Raw genomic sequence first — 14,114 nt, 5'->3', positions numbered from 1 at the left:
GGTGCAGCCACTATGGAAATCAGTTTGGAGGTTCCTCAAAACATTAAAAATAGAACTATCTTATGTCCTAGCAATTCCACTCCTGAGTATTTATCCATAGAAATCCAAAACACTAATTTGAAAAGACATATGCACCCCTATGTTCATTACAGCACTATTCACAATAGCCAAGACATGGAAGCAACCTAAGTGTCCATCAATAGATAACTGGATAAAGAAGAGGTGGTACATGTATACAAGGGAATATTATTCAGCCATAAAAAAGAATGAAGTCTGTAAGTTATATAAATGTCTAACCACTATGCTATACACCTAATACTAATATAAAATAATACTGAATGTCAACTGTAATTGAAAAAATTTTAAAAATTAAAAAAAAAAAAACTTAAGGATACAGACGGCCAACTGTATATGTCCTGACATGATCCCTGATATAGTCCGTTGTCTTTTCCAGGATGTCTGCTAGGTAGAAGAGAATCCCAGGAAACTAATCTAGGTTCCAAAAGAGGGAACAGACAATGGTCGATGTCTTGAATAGGGGTTGTCAGCTCAGGCTGCCATAACAAAATACTCTAGATTTAGTGGCTTACACAAGAAAAATTTATGTTTCACAGCTCTGGAGGCTGAAAGTCCAAGATCAGGGTGGCAGCATGGTGAAAATCTAGTGAGAGCTCTTTCCCTGGCTTAAAGATGTCCACCTTCATGCTGTGTGCTCACATGACCCTTCCTTGGTGCCTGTAAGGTCACCGATCCAGCAGGTTAGAACCCCACCCTTATGACCTCATTTATCTTTAAGTACCTCCTAAAACTACTATCTCCAAATACAGCCCTAATCACGTTGGAGATTAGGGCTTCAGCAAATTCTGAGGGAACACGATTTAGTCCACAGCAGGGACATTATTGAGAAAGAAATAGTTGAAGAGTAACATTTTTCCTTCATTTAAAAATGACTAACATATAAACCCCAAAGCAATATTTATTGGCTTTGGATCAAGATGGTAAACTGAGTATATGCATGTACTTTCTCCCCCTTCCAAATCCAATTACAATTACAGCAAATATGTACACAAGAGAATAAACATATAACACTGTGGGGACAGAGCCCCAAAAAGCAGTTTCCAGGCTCTCAGCCTCACATAAAAAGGTGCTGGCTCAGGTAGTAAATGGCCATCAGCTGTGGCTGGTTGGCCGTCAGCTGTAACCAGTGAGCCATTGGCCACGAATATAACTGCCGAGGCTAGGCTAGCAGTAAATGGGGGGGCTAGCAAGGAGATGGTGGCTGAGCCTGCAAGCGGCACAGTGAGGGTTGAGAATTGTGTTGCTCCTGGTCCCTGTGTCTCCAACCCAGCCGCCAGTGAGAGTATAGTGGTATGACTCCCCTACCTATGGCTCCGTGGGTGTTCCTTTTTGGCCTAGCCATATCCTGCGTTCTTGTGTGGGGAGTGGGACCAGAGACCCCGCAGGCCGCCCTGTGTGACAAACACTGTGCAAAATAAGGGGTAATAAGAGATGATCCTTAGAGGAAAAAAATTACTCATGAAATTCTGGAAGGTAAAAATTGGGTATCAGCACACTAATTCATAGAACAAAGAGAAGGACGCCACAATACGATAAAGACAAAAGGAAAGACTGATTGTGGTGGAAGTCAATCTTCCCCACAGGGCTTTGGAAATGCCACACACTCAGAGTTGTAAAGTAGGCAGGTGGAAGCAAAACAGAAAATGGAGTAATTAAAGGAGTGTGAAAGAATGGCTTCATGTGACAACAACGGCCACTTTCCATTCTGTTAATGCAGAATCAGCCCAGTGACTACCACCAAAATATTGTTCTCTATAGAAATGGCAAATTTGGCCTGGGTAATGTGAGCTTCTTGGAGGGGTTTGCAAACTGCATTCTAGTACAACTACTTCTGGCATGGTGGGAAACAAGGTGGGTTGGTTACTAACCAATTCTCCAATGCAAAATAAAGCAAAATGTAGTAGGCCACGATACTTATTCAATTGCACAGAACTCTTCCCTTTAGACAAGGGAAACAACGCACTCTACAAATATGCAACCCGGCCTTTGTTTAAAAAGAAAAAAAAGATTAACTTACTTCAAGGATCAGCAAATATTTGAAGAAACCAATATACAAACTGGAAAGTTGAAGGAAATCAAACTCTATTATTTCACACTGAGGGAAATAGATACAATTCAAGGGAGAGAAAGGAACAAAAAAAATGTAATTAGACTACTCAGATATGCTTCAGATGATACTGGTTACATCAATAAAATAAGACCAGGATGTTTTATAAAGGCAATTACAAGAGAACAAGAAGAATCCATAGAAATTAAGCATCACCAATTTTTAAAAGAAGGAGTCCTTAAAAGGTACGTAATATATACTCAGGAATCTCTCTTACAGATAGAATAAAAAGGAAAAAAGATATTGGAGAAATTTGATTAACAGGAATTCCAGAAAGAAAGAACACAGAGGAAGGTGACGAAGGGGGAAATAATGTTACTCGTAATTAATGTTCGTAATGAGTCTTACAACTTTTAGATTGAACAGATTCACCACACACCAAAGAGGATATATTCACTGACTCAACCAGTCTTTACTCAGGGCCTACTAAGGCCAGGCCTATTTCTGGGTGGTGGGAATACAACAGTGAACAGAACCGACAAAACAGACAAAAATCCACCTCTCCTGTAGAACTTTCATTCTGGAGAAGGGAAACAGTACATGAAAAAACAAGAGAACTACATAGTGTGTCAGATAGTAACAACTGCTATGGAGAACAGAAAACAATAAAGGATTTGAACTGCTGGGGAAGTTGCTATTTTACATAGAGTAGTTGGGGGAAGCCTGTCTACTAACGTCACATGTGAAGAGTCTTGAAGAAATTAAGGGACTGAGTTATACAGACATCTGGAGAAGGACGTTCCATGCAGTAGGAACAGCAAGTGCTAAGACCCTGAGGTGAGATTGCGCTTAATGTAGGCAAATTGTAACACAGGGGCCAGTATTTCCTAGAATGGAATGAACAAACGTAGAAATAGAAAGTTACTTCAGGGAGGAAAGGCCTTGCAAGCCACTGTGAGAGCTTTGGACTTTCCTCTCAATGAAATAAAAAGCATGGAGCATTTTTCTGGTCCTGGTGGCAACATGATCTGATTCACATTTTAAAGAAACACTCTGGGATCTTTGATAAGAATGGACTACAGCAAGGCAAGAACAGGAACGCGGGCTCAATTACATGGTAAAAGAATGAATGCATTCCAGGTGAAGACACAGACCCTTCTACTTCAGCGAAAATGCCTAAAAAACCCTTCATAGATCCACGTTCACAACTAGACAAAATGAGGTGACACTGAAGACTAGCTTTAAAAGTCTTCTTTCATACTCCCATCTGTGAGTGTCTCTATCTATTGAAGAAGGAAATCATTTGGGGGGCATTTTCTTTATGACACTAAGTGCCCTTTTCACACTCTAAAAGGTATTAAGCAATAATATTATATTTGTCTCTGAAATACATCCAACAACTCAAATTCTAGGGTCAGTAGCTTACATCACTTAATATGACGGTGGTGTGTGTAATTAATATTCACCATTTTTTTTAAAGAAACTATGTGATTCTCAAAAACAGAAAGGTCTTTTCCTAATTAAAATAAATATACTGACACGGGAGGCAGAAATCAACATTAATTTTCTAACGGGAAACTACTCCTGAAATGAAGGTCTGTGTTTTTTCCTCCTGAGAGAGTTTTGTATTCAGTGAGGTTTTAAATCAATTCTCATACTTCTTGAGATTAAGGAAAAACATGAATTTAACAAAACTGGCAAAATGTTATCCAAAGTTGTACCATTAGAATTCCTGTGGAAATTCTATACTCCCAATATATTTCTATACTCCCACTGACACTTGAAATTGAGTCTTTTATTTCTAGCAATTATAGTGAGTGTATAGTGATATCTCACTGCAGTTTTAATTTGCATTTCTCTGGTGACTAGCCATATTGAGCAACTTTTAATAAGATTATTGGTCATTCGTGTATCTTCTTCTGTAAATCATCTTTTCAAAGGTTTCCCCCCATTTTTACCGAGTTTTCCTTGTCTCATTCCTGAGATGTAAATATTCTTTATATAATCTGTAAATAAGACATTTCTCAGTTACACATATTGAAAACATTTCTTGGAATTTGTGATTTGACCTTTCATTTTTAAAACTGTCTCCCAAAGAACAGATGTTTAAATGTTGCCAATTAATCAATTTTCTCTTTTCTATGAATAATGATTTTTGTGTCATGTCTAAGAACCCTTTGCCTACCGAAAAGTGGGGAAGATTTTCCCATAATTTCTTCTAGATGCTTGGCAATGTTAGCTTTTGCATTTAGGTCTATGATCCGTTTCAAGGTCATTTTTGCATATAACGTGAGATTAGGGTCAATGTTCATTTTCTTACTTATAGGTATCTGTTTTTTCCAGCACTGCTTGTTGAAAAGATGATTCACTGCACATGCAATTACCTTGGCACCTTAGTCAAAAAGTAAACTGAAGTCTGCGGGGTGGCAAAGGAGCTACCCCTGCAACCTCTGCACTCTCCTGCAAACATGCCTTTGCAAGTGGGCGGAGCATGTGGGTGGTGGCCTGCAGCCTGTGCCTTCTGCCAACTCCCCCGACCCCTAACCCTGGGTCCTGAGGGTGGACACCTTCCAGGACACTGGGCATGGGCCCCAATCTGCTCTCTGTGCATAAATTCACAGAGAAACATGAAAGGATGACAACAGAAAATGGTATTGAAACAATGGGAATCTGCAATTTTTCAAAGGAAGCTGGGGGAGACGGTTACTGTAGTTTGCCTGAAACTGGAACAAAATTGAACAAACAAGATGAGTTTGGTGCTTTGGAAAGTGTGAACGCTGCTAGTGAAGTCTATTCTCCTCTATCCGGAGAAGTAACTGAAATTAATGAAGGTCTTGCAGAAAATCCAGGACTTGACAACAGAGCTTGTTAGGAAAATGGTTGCCCTACCAAGACGACCCTGAGTCACGCTTCAGAACTAGGTGAACTAATGAGTGAAGAAGCATGTGAGAAATACATAAAATCTATGGAGGAGTGAAAATGGAACCCTCCCTAAATAATGTAGTATGAAACAGCTTAATTTGGCATAGTGGTCTTATATTAGTAGTGGACAGATTTAAAATATCAACTTTTAGTTATACCAATGAGAAAAGAAACTACAACAATGCTACTGGAAGAAAACACCCCTTAACTTTCTAATGATTGCAAATGATTGCAGAAAACACAATATACATCTTCTTCACAACACCCTATGATTTTGTAGGCTAGGCTACAGTTATAACCTTCAGAATTCCTGAAATTATTTTGAAATTCCTGAAATCATTCTGACAACATAGGTCTGTTGCTTTATCGTATGTTTCACAATAAGCCCTAAAATTTCTGCAAAAAACAAAAAACAAAACATACAAACAAAAAAAAAACAGATTTTTTCGTGGGATGATTAAATGTATTTAACATTTTGGGAAGAAGGGACATCTTAATATTGAGTCTTCAAATTCATGAATACCATTAATTCATGACTTCTTCAATTTTTCTCATCCATGTCTATAGTTCTCAGTGTATAAGTCTTACATATTTTGTTAAAATCATCCGTAAGTACTTCGTGTTTTATTATGCTATTGTAAATGGTATTTTTTTCCAATTGATTGTTGCTAGCAAGCAGAACGATTGATTTTTATATATTCATTCTGTACCTTAAAAACTCGCAAAAATCACTTACTACCGTGTTTCCCCGAAAATAAGACCTAACCAGAAAATAAGCCCTAGCATGATTTTTCAGGATGACATCCTCTGAACATAAGCCCTAATGTGTCTTTTGGAGCAAAAATTAATATAAGCCCCGGTCTTATTTTCGGGGAAACAGGGTAGCATGGGTCGCTTTCCTGTGCATTCCTTGTTTTTTACATCCGTGATCATCTAATATTCAAATAAAGAGAGTTTTAATTCTTCCTCTTCAGGCTGTGTACCTTTTATATTTTTTCTTATCTTATATCCTAGGGCCTGCAGTACAATTCTGTCTACAAATGGTGGGTGCAGATATCCTTTCCTTGTTCCCCATCTTAGGGCTCAGTTTTTACCATTAAGTTGGATGTAAACTGAAAATTTTTCTAACATGTCATTTATCAGGTAGAGGAAACACCCTTCTCTTCTAGCTTTCTGAATGTTGAGATCATAATACGGTTTTTCTCCACTTCTCTGTTAATACAGTTGATTACATTGACAGATTTTCAAATGTTAAACCCATCTTGCATTCCAGGTTAAAAAAAATCCACTTGGTCATGATATATTCTACATATTATACATTGATGGATTGCATTTGCTAATATTTTGCAGAGTTTTTGCATCTATATTTATTACATATGTTTGTACAGTAGTTTTCTTTTGTAATTTCTATGTTAGATTTTGGTATCAAGACAATGCTGGCTTCCTACTGGGAGTTGAGAACTGTTCCCTCTTCTTTATTTTCTGAAATACTTTAACATTGGTGTTATTTATTTCTGAAAATTTGGACAGAATCTAGCAATCAAAATCGTTGGGCCTGAAATTTTCTTACTGGAAAATGCTTTCTTTTGAATTCAGTTGGCTACAACTCCATAAGCGTATTCAGATTTTGTGTGACATACCCACAGTTTGCATTTTGCAAAAATGACTTCTTTCCGGTCTTATCACTTCACTGTAGGCAAAGATATTTAAAAGTATTTTGTGGGATTTAATTTCTAATGTCCTATGTTGCAAAGGGCAAGGCCTTTTACATTTTTCCTATACAGATGTTAAACTAAACGCCCTTGATACCTCTCACCTGTGTTTCAGTTAGATCTCTCCACTCATCCTGGGGAGAATCTGCAGTGTCAGCTGGTACACTTACCTCTCTGGCTTTTAGTTCCCTCTTTATTTATAACTCCTGGTGTTTTCTGGTTTGGTTTTGTTTTTCTTTGCAAGGTAAGATCTGAAAATGTTTCTCACATTTTATCCCACCATGCTTTTGAAATAAAAGAGTCTTCCAAGCATTTCAGTTTAATTCACTGCAATATTGGGACTAGAAGTCCCAGACTGAATAGGAAAAGATAAAAAAAAAAAAAAAGAAAGAAAAAGAAAACCTTTTCAAAATCTGTGAGAGACTTGTATAGGTTTTCTCTCTTTATATGATAATGTACGTTACATCTAAAAACGCCCTAATGTTGACAGATCTTTGAACTACTGGTACAAACCCTGTTTCACCACCATTTATCATTTTTTAACAGATTGTTTCTGTTTGCAAATATATTATTAATGACTGATTCATGCAGTTAAATAAAATGGACCTATGTCTTCCTGTCTTTATACACTGTTCTCTCTATGGGGTTACTCAATTCTCTCTATAGGGTTATAGTGAACTCAGAATGATTATGTAGCTTTAATTGAGCTGTAACTCACATGCCATACAATTCAACTCAGTGTTTACTTTAGTATATTCGCAGAGTTGTGCAGCCATGGTCACAAATAATTTTAGAATATTTTCATTACTCCAAAAAAAAAACCCCTATATCCTTTAGTCCACACTCCTAATTCTTCTGATCCCACCCTGCCTCCCTCAGGCTCTGGAAACAAGCAATCTACTTTGTCTACCTATGGCTTTGTCTATTCTAGACATCGGGACATGTCATATAAATGGAATCATACAATTTGTGGCCTTTCATGTCTGGCATCGTTCACTTAGCACAATGTTTTCAAGGTGACACCATGTTGTAGTCTAGTATCAGTACTTCATCCCTCTGTATAACTGAAAAGTATTCATTTGTATGGATGTACCACATTTTCTTTATTCTTCATTTGAGGGGTATCTGTGATGTTTTCACTGTTCGTTATCATAAAAAATGCCACTGTGAACATTTATGTACAGGTATTTGTGTGGACATATGTTTCATACTTCACTCAGGTTCCAATTTCTCTACATTGCTGTCAACACTTGTTATTATCTCTCTTTTTGATTATAGCCATCTTAGTTGGTGTGAAACGGTATCTCACTGTAGTTTGATCTACCTTTCCCCTATTTCTAATGATTTTGAGCATCTTTTCATTTGTGTATTGGCCATTTCTAGATATTCTTTGGGGCAATGTCTATTCAGATTCTTTGCCTATATTTTCAGAGTTTTTTATTTTTATTATTGAGTTTTAAATTTTTTAAAAAATACATATTCTAGATACAAATCCTTTATCAAATGCATAAATTACAAATATTTCAAGTCTTAGGTTTCCCATTCGTGGTGGTACCCCTTAGGGAACAAAAGTTTTATTTGTTATGTTAATATACCCATTTTTTCTTTATCACTGTGCTTTTGACATTGTATCTAATAAACCATTATCTAATCCAAGGTCACAAATGATTAAACCTTTGTTTTCCTCTAAGTGTTTTATAGTTTTAGCTATTGGCTCTTTAGCTCTTCTGTCATTTTCTATTTTACTTTTACTTTTTTTCTAGATCAATTTTAAATAACAAAGTAATCATATGCACATTAAAATTTTCATAAAGTCAACCATACTATTGTTTAGGTTCTTGATCCATTTTGAGTTGATTTTTATATATAGTGTGAGGCAGAGATCTGAAATAATTCACACACAAGTAGATATCCACTTGTGCCAGTACTATTTATTGAAAAAAGTTTTCTTTCTCCATTTAATTGTCTTGGCACCCTTGTTGAAAATCAAGTGACCATCAGTGTGAAGGCTTGCTTTTGGACTTTCAATTATATTCCACTGATCTGCGTCTCTCCTTATTCCAGTACCACACTGTATCAATTACTCACTTTGTCTACTATAATTTTGAATGTGGAAATTATGAATCCCCAACTTGGTACTTTTTCAGGATATTTTGAATGTTTTCTGTCTCTTGCATTTCCATCTGTATTTTAGCATCAGTTTTTAAATTTCTGTAAAGAAAAAAAAAAAAAACTTCTGGAATTTTGACAGGGTTTGCATTGAATCTGTATATCTCTTTGGAGTGTCTTGCCATCTTTACAACCAACGTTATGTCTTCCGATATATGAGCATGAAATGTCATCCCATTTATTTAGGTCTTCTACAATTGATTTGAACAATGTTTTGTAGTTTACAGAATATGTTTTTCACCTCTTTTGTTAGATTTATTCATAAGTATTTTATTTTTTTGTGATGATCTTGTAAATGGCATTGCTTTCTTTGTTTTTCTATAGTTCTCATACCATAAAATTCACACTTTTTTTGGCGGGTAGGGGTAATATTGGGGAACAGTGTGTTTCTCCAGCGCCCATCAGCTCCAAGTTGTGGACCTTCAATGTAATTGTGGAGGGCAAAACTCCGTTCTAAGTCCAGTCGCCATTTTCAATCTTTAGTTGCAGGGGGCACAGCCCACCATCCCATGCGAGAATTGAACCATCAATCTTGTTGTTGAGAGCTCACTCTCTAACCAATTGAGCCATCCATCCATCACACCAGCAACTCAGCAGCAGCTCGTTGTCTTCAATCTAGTTGTGGAGGGCACAGCTCACTGGCCCATGTGGGAATTGAACCATCAACCCTGTTGTTCAGAGCTTGCGCTCTAACCAACTGAGCCATCTGGTCGCCTGGGAATGTGAATTTTTAATATACTTCAATCTACTAAATGCATAAGGAAAATAATTAATGGAAAGTAGTAAATGTATGAAAAATATTTGAATACATGTATCTTCAGTGTAGCACTGTTAATTTAAATGAAAAATAGATAGCAATCTAAATGTTCAATAAATCAATAAAAACACTACAGTGTACTCTAGTGATTATTGTGCATAATAATCATAATGTCATAGTTCAATGATTACTGAAGGACAAAGGACAGCTTGTGATAACACATTATGTGAAACATTAGGATATAAACTATGTACATGCTTTTATCTACAACCCTGTACCAGCTGGGTCACTTGGACTTTTTAGTGTAAAAACAAATTCATTATCAACCACTTTCACATGCTCTATGGAAATGCAAAGATCTCAAAATTACAGAAAATTACTAGAGACTAGTATTTTTCTGACATTACCATTCTAATGTTTTTTTTTCCTACTGACACCTCAATCTCATTTGCATGTCACTTACCAGGACTATTTTCTTCCATCTGCTACACACACACACACACACACACACACACACACACACACACACAACTCGAATACAACATATTAAAATGCATTACTGGATTTGTTTGAATTTTTAAATACTGAATATTTTCATTTTCTTCATTGTTTCCTTCAATATTTTATGGCACCGTTATATTTTAATCCAAAAATTTAAAAATTAGCAAGAACAAATACATATTGATGGGAACTATGAAGAAAATAACTAAACTGAAAATATTCACTAGTTGCTATTTTCAGTCATATTAACCTGAGAATCTCATTCACAAATCCTGTGGCCAACGGGGCAATTCAACCAGAAATGGTTAGTGAACCAGCAAATTGTACACAAACATTCCTTATCGGTTAGCCAGATAGAGGGTCTCAAAGTACACAACCTTCATCATTTAGACAAACCCAGAAAGAAAGGACAACCAGATATACATATTCAAATACTCTCACACATATACCTTTCATCAATTCATCAGAATAAACAGTGGAATATGTGCACACTTATATATTTGCCATGATAACACTGAAATCATACACACATCAACATACACATGAAGTCTGTCTGGTGCATTTGAATACACAGTTATTATTGCCTGAGCTAAATGAACTTTGTAAGCATTTCATAACCACGCAATCAGAGGTATAAATTTGATTATATTATATAATTCTACTTTTAATTCTGAAGTAAAGCAGGAATCTACAATCTTTCCCACACAGACACAGGGAACAGTATCTAGAATTAAGCAGGGCTGTGAAAAAGAAAACTAAAGACTCTTTTCAGATAATTGAGAATTAAAATATTCTCTGGGTATTATAGCATGCAAACCATTGTTCTTTAATAAAAGAACTTGAAAACAACAGTAATGAATAAACATACAGTGCAACTATTTTACAAATCAAAATTTAAAAAACAAACAAATGATGTGTTATGTTGAAGGCAAATATTTCCACAGGTCTGTCTGCGCTTAAATTTTGCCAAGTACAAATCACATATATATCTCAGGTTTTCTTTTCATGGAGAGAAGGACAGGATGGGCAAAGGTGGCTCTGAAGAAAATTTCAGATTGGTAAAACTCCCTCAAATCTTAAAGGCACATGCATTTAATTGATATCAGATACTCAGAAATTTAAATTATGACATTAAAATCCTATCAGTTTGGTGCAATAGGTTTGTACAAACAATGAAAAGCTCAGTAAGGTCATGAATGAAACAAGTATTTGCTAGTACTGAATGCAGACTAGATAATTCGCAATGTGCTCTTTGTGCCTTGTCTCATTTCATTTCACAATCAACATATAATGAAGAAACTTTATTCAAATTTCACACTATGGAAATAGAAGCTTAGGTAGGTTCAATGGCTTTCTCAACATCATAAAGCTAAAAGTGACAAAGTCAGAATTTGCACCCAGATATAGCTGATCCAAAAGTTGTTCATCCACGGGACCCTGGATACATAGGTACTCAGCATTGGGAGGAATACTTCCTGTGACTTCACGCAGCAGCCTGGTTCAATACTGTGCACTATTAGAAAGTTCTTCCTTTTCCCAAGTTAAAATGTTCTTTCCTGCAACTTTCACCTCTTAATGCTAGTTATGCCCTCTGGGCCTACAGGGAAAAGTCTACTCCCTCTTCTGCATGACAGCTCTTCAAATATTTCGAGACAACTAGCATGTCTCCCCTTAGTCTTCTAGTCCCCAGGCTAAACACCCACGGAAGATTATATTGTAGCATTAATACCTCCACCTTGCATTTTCTACACTCCCACACGTCTTCTCCTTTGTTCCTTCTCTCTCAAACAATGGGAACAATGAGAAATTATGTCATCTATGAACCAAATTATATAATCTCACTCACCTCCTACTTCACTCTCCCACATAGCTTCTTTGCAGACCTTTCAGGTAGCAACGTGCTGTAGGATTCAGAGGAGAGAAATCATTCAGGAATAATTCTTAAACCAATAAGTTCTTTTTCAATTCCAAAGGTCATAGAGATTTAAAAGGCAAGCACATTTAGGATTCATCATCATTTCCCATTGGAACTACCCACAGTAACAAAGACTAAATGTATGAAAAACACTTGACTTTTAAAAATTGTCATAAATTTACAAAATTTGCAGGAGCAGGTAGTCACAGAAATGAGAAATGTTGCTGCCAGTACGTTTTACAAAAAGATTTGTGTATGAATTCCAGCACTGCTATTCACTAGCTGTGTGTTCTTATACAGTTTACAAATACTCTGAGTCACAACTTCCTCAAGAAAAGAAAATAATTCTTAATTTACATAGTTATTGTAAAGATGAGAAGAAACCAATGCATAGCAGAGCAGAATGGGTTCACTTCAACTAAAAGCATACAAATGATCAAGGTCACGCATGTACTGGAATAAGCAAATTAATGGTTTACTTCATCTTAAAGGTATAGGTCAAATATCCAACATAAAGGCTATTCAGCAAGAGAAGAACATTTACCATGTCCAAATGAGGGGTTTCTAAGATCCCTGAAAGTCAGCGATAGGCATTTAATTTATTCAAGAGAGTGAATTTAATCCACACATCAACCTCTGTTCTCAACCCAAATCCTACTAAAATAACAGTAAAATATTTAAAGTCATAGATCTGTAACGTCAAAGAAAGTAGAAGAAACAACAGATTACGAGAAATGCAATACAATTTTAGAAGCTGGAAAGCAGATGGACAAGTGGAAATTGACTTAGCAGTCCAGAGACATTTAAGTATCTACAGGGGAAAAAGCCAACAAGCAAACCAATTTGTGCTGGAGCACCCCAGAATGACTCAGGAATTGCAGACATCAGCTACTTCTAAAGACACAGATGTGTATGGCAATAAAAAGAGATTTTGATGCTAGCCACTCCTTTCACACTTCGCTTGGAAATCTACTCAGATAAATATCCAAGTTGATCGCTTACATGTTCTACTTTTGACAAAACAGTACAACATAACACAGCTATGCTCTCTCTCACTCTAAAATGGATCATTTTTTGTCCAGTTTGCAACAGTTTATTCCTCATTTCCATCGAAGACATCAACAGAGGCACCATTAATGTTCATATTTCTATGAACATTGTTTTTGACAATATACGGAGGGTGACAAAAACATGTATACACATTTTAAGAAAGGAAAGAACTGTATTAAAATTATAATACTTGATATATACCGATAACAAAAGATGAATACAAGTCACGTTTGACATCTGCAATGACAAGAGGGGCTCAAAGTGATTCCCATCAGTGCCCAGACACTTCTGATTACGGCAAACTACTGCTTGAGCAACGCTGACCAGTGTCCACTTGTGTACATTTTTTTGGCACCAAGAAAATGGAAGCTTTCTTTACAGTTCTCCTCCTTTCTTTCTGAGACCTCATCACAATAGCCCTGAACATATTTGTGATGGTTAATTTTACGTGTCAACTTGTCTAGCTCATAGGGTACCCAGACATTTGGCCAAACATTATTCTAGGTGTGTCTAAGAGGGTGTTTCTGGATGAGATAGACATTTGAATTGGTAGGCTCGGTAAAACAGATGGCCTCCCCTAAGGGGGAGTGGAGCTCATCCAATTAATTGAAAATCTGAATAGAAGAAAAAGGCTGATAATGGGGAACCCCTCCTGCATGACTGCTTGCAGAGGACAATGATATTTTCTGACCTTCAGACTCAGACAGAAATATCAGCACTTCTAGGTCTTGAACCTACTTGCAACTCCCAAATCTGCAGGATAATCTAGCACCCTGGAGACGTAGGGAAGGGTTCATGCTGCAGCTCAAGTCCAAAGGCAGTCAGCTGACAGAATTACTTCTTCAGGACAGGTCCATCTTTTCTTAAGGCCTTCAACTGATTTATTGAAGTCCACCCATATTATGTAGACTAATCAGATTTACTAAAATTCTACTGAGTAATCTCATCAAAAAGTACTTCCAC

Source organism: Rhinolophus ferrumequinum, chromosome X (assembly GCF_004115265.2).
Source record: "Rhinolophus ferrumequinum isolate MPI-CBG mRhiFer1 chromosome X, mRhiFer1_v1.p, whole genome shotgun sequence".
Taxonomy (NCBI): Eukaryota; Metazoa; Chordata; class Mammalia; order Chiroptera; family Rhinolophidae; genus Rhinolophus; species Rhinolophus ferrumequinum.
This window is presented reverse-complemented; position numbering follows the sequence as displayed.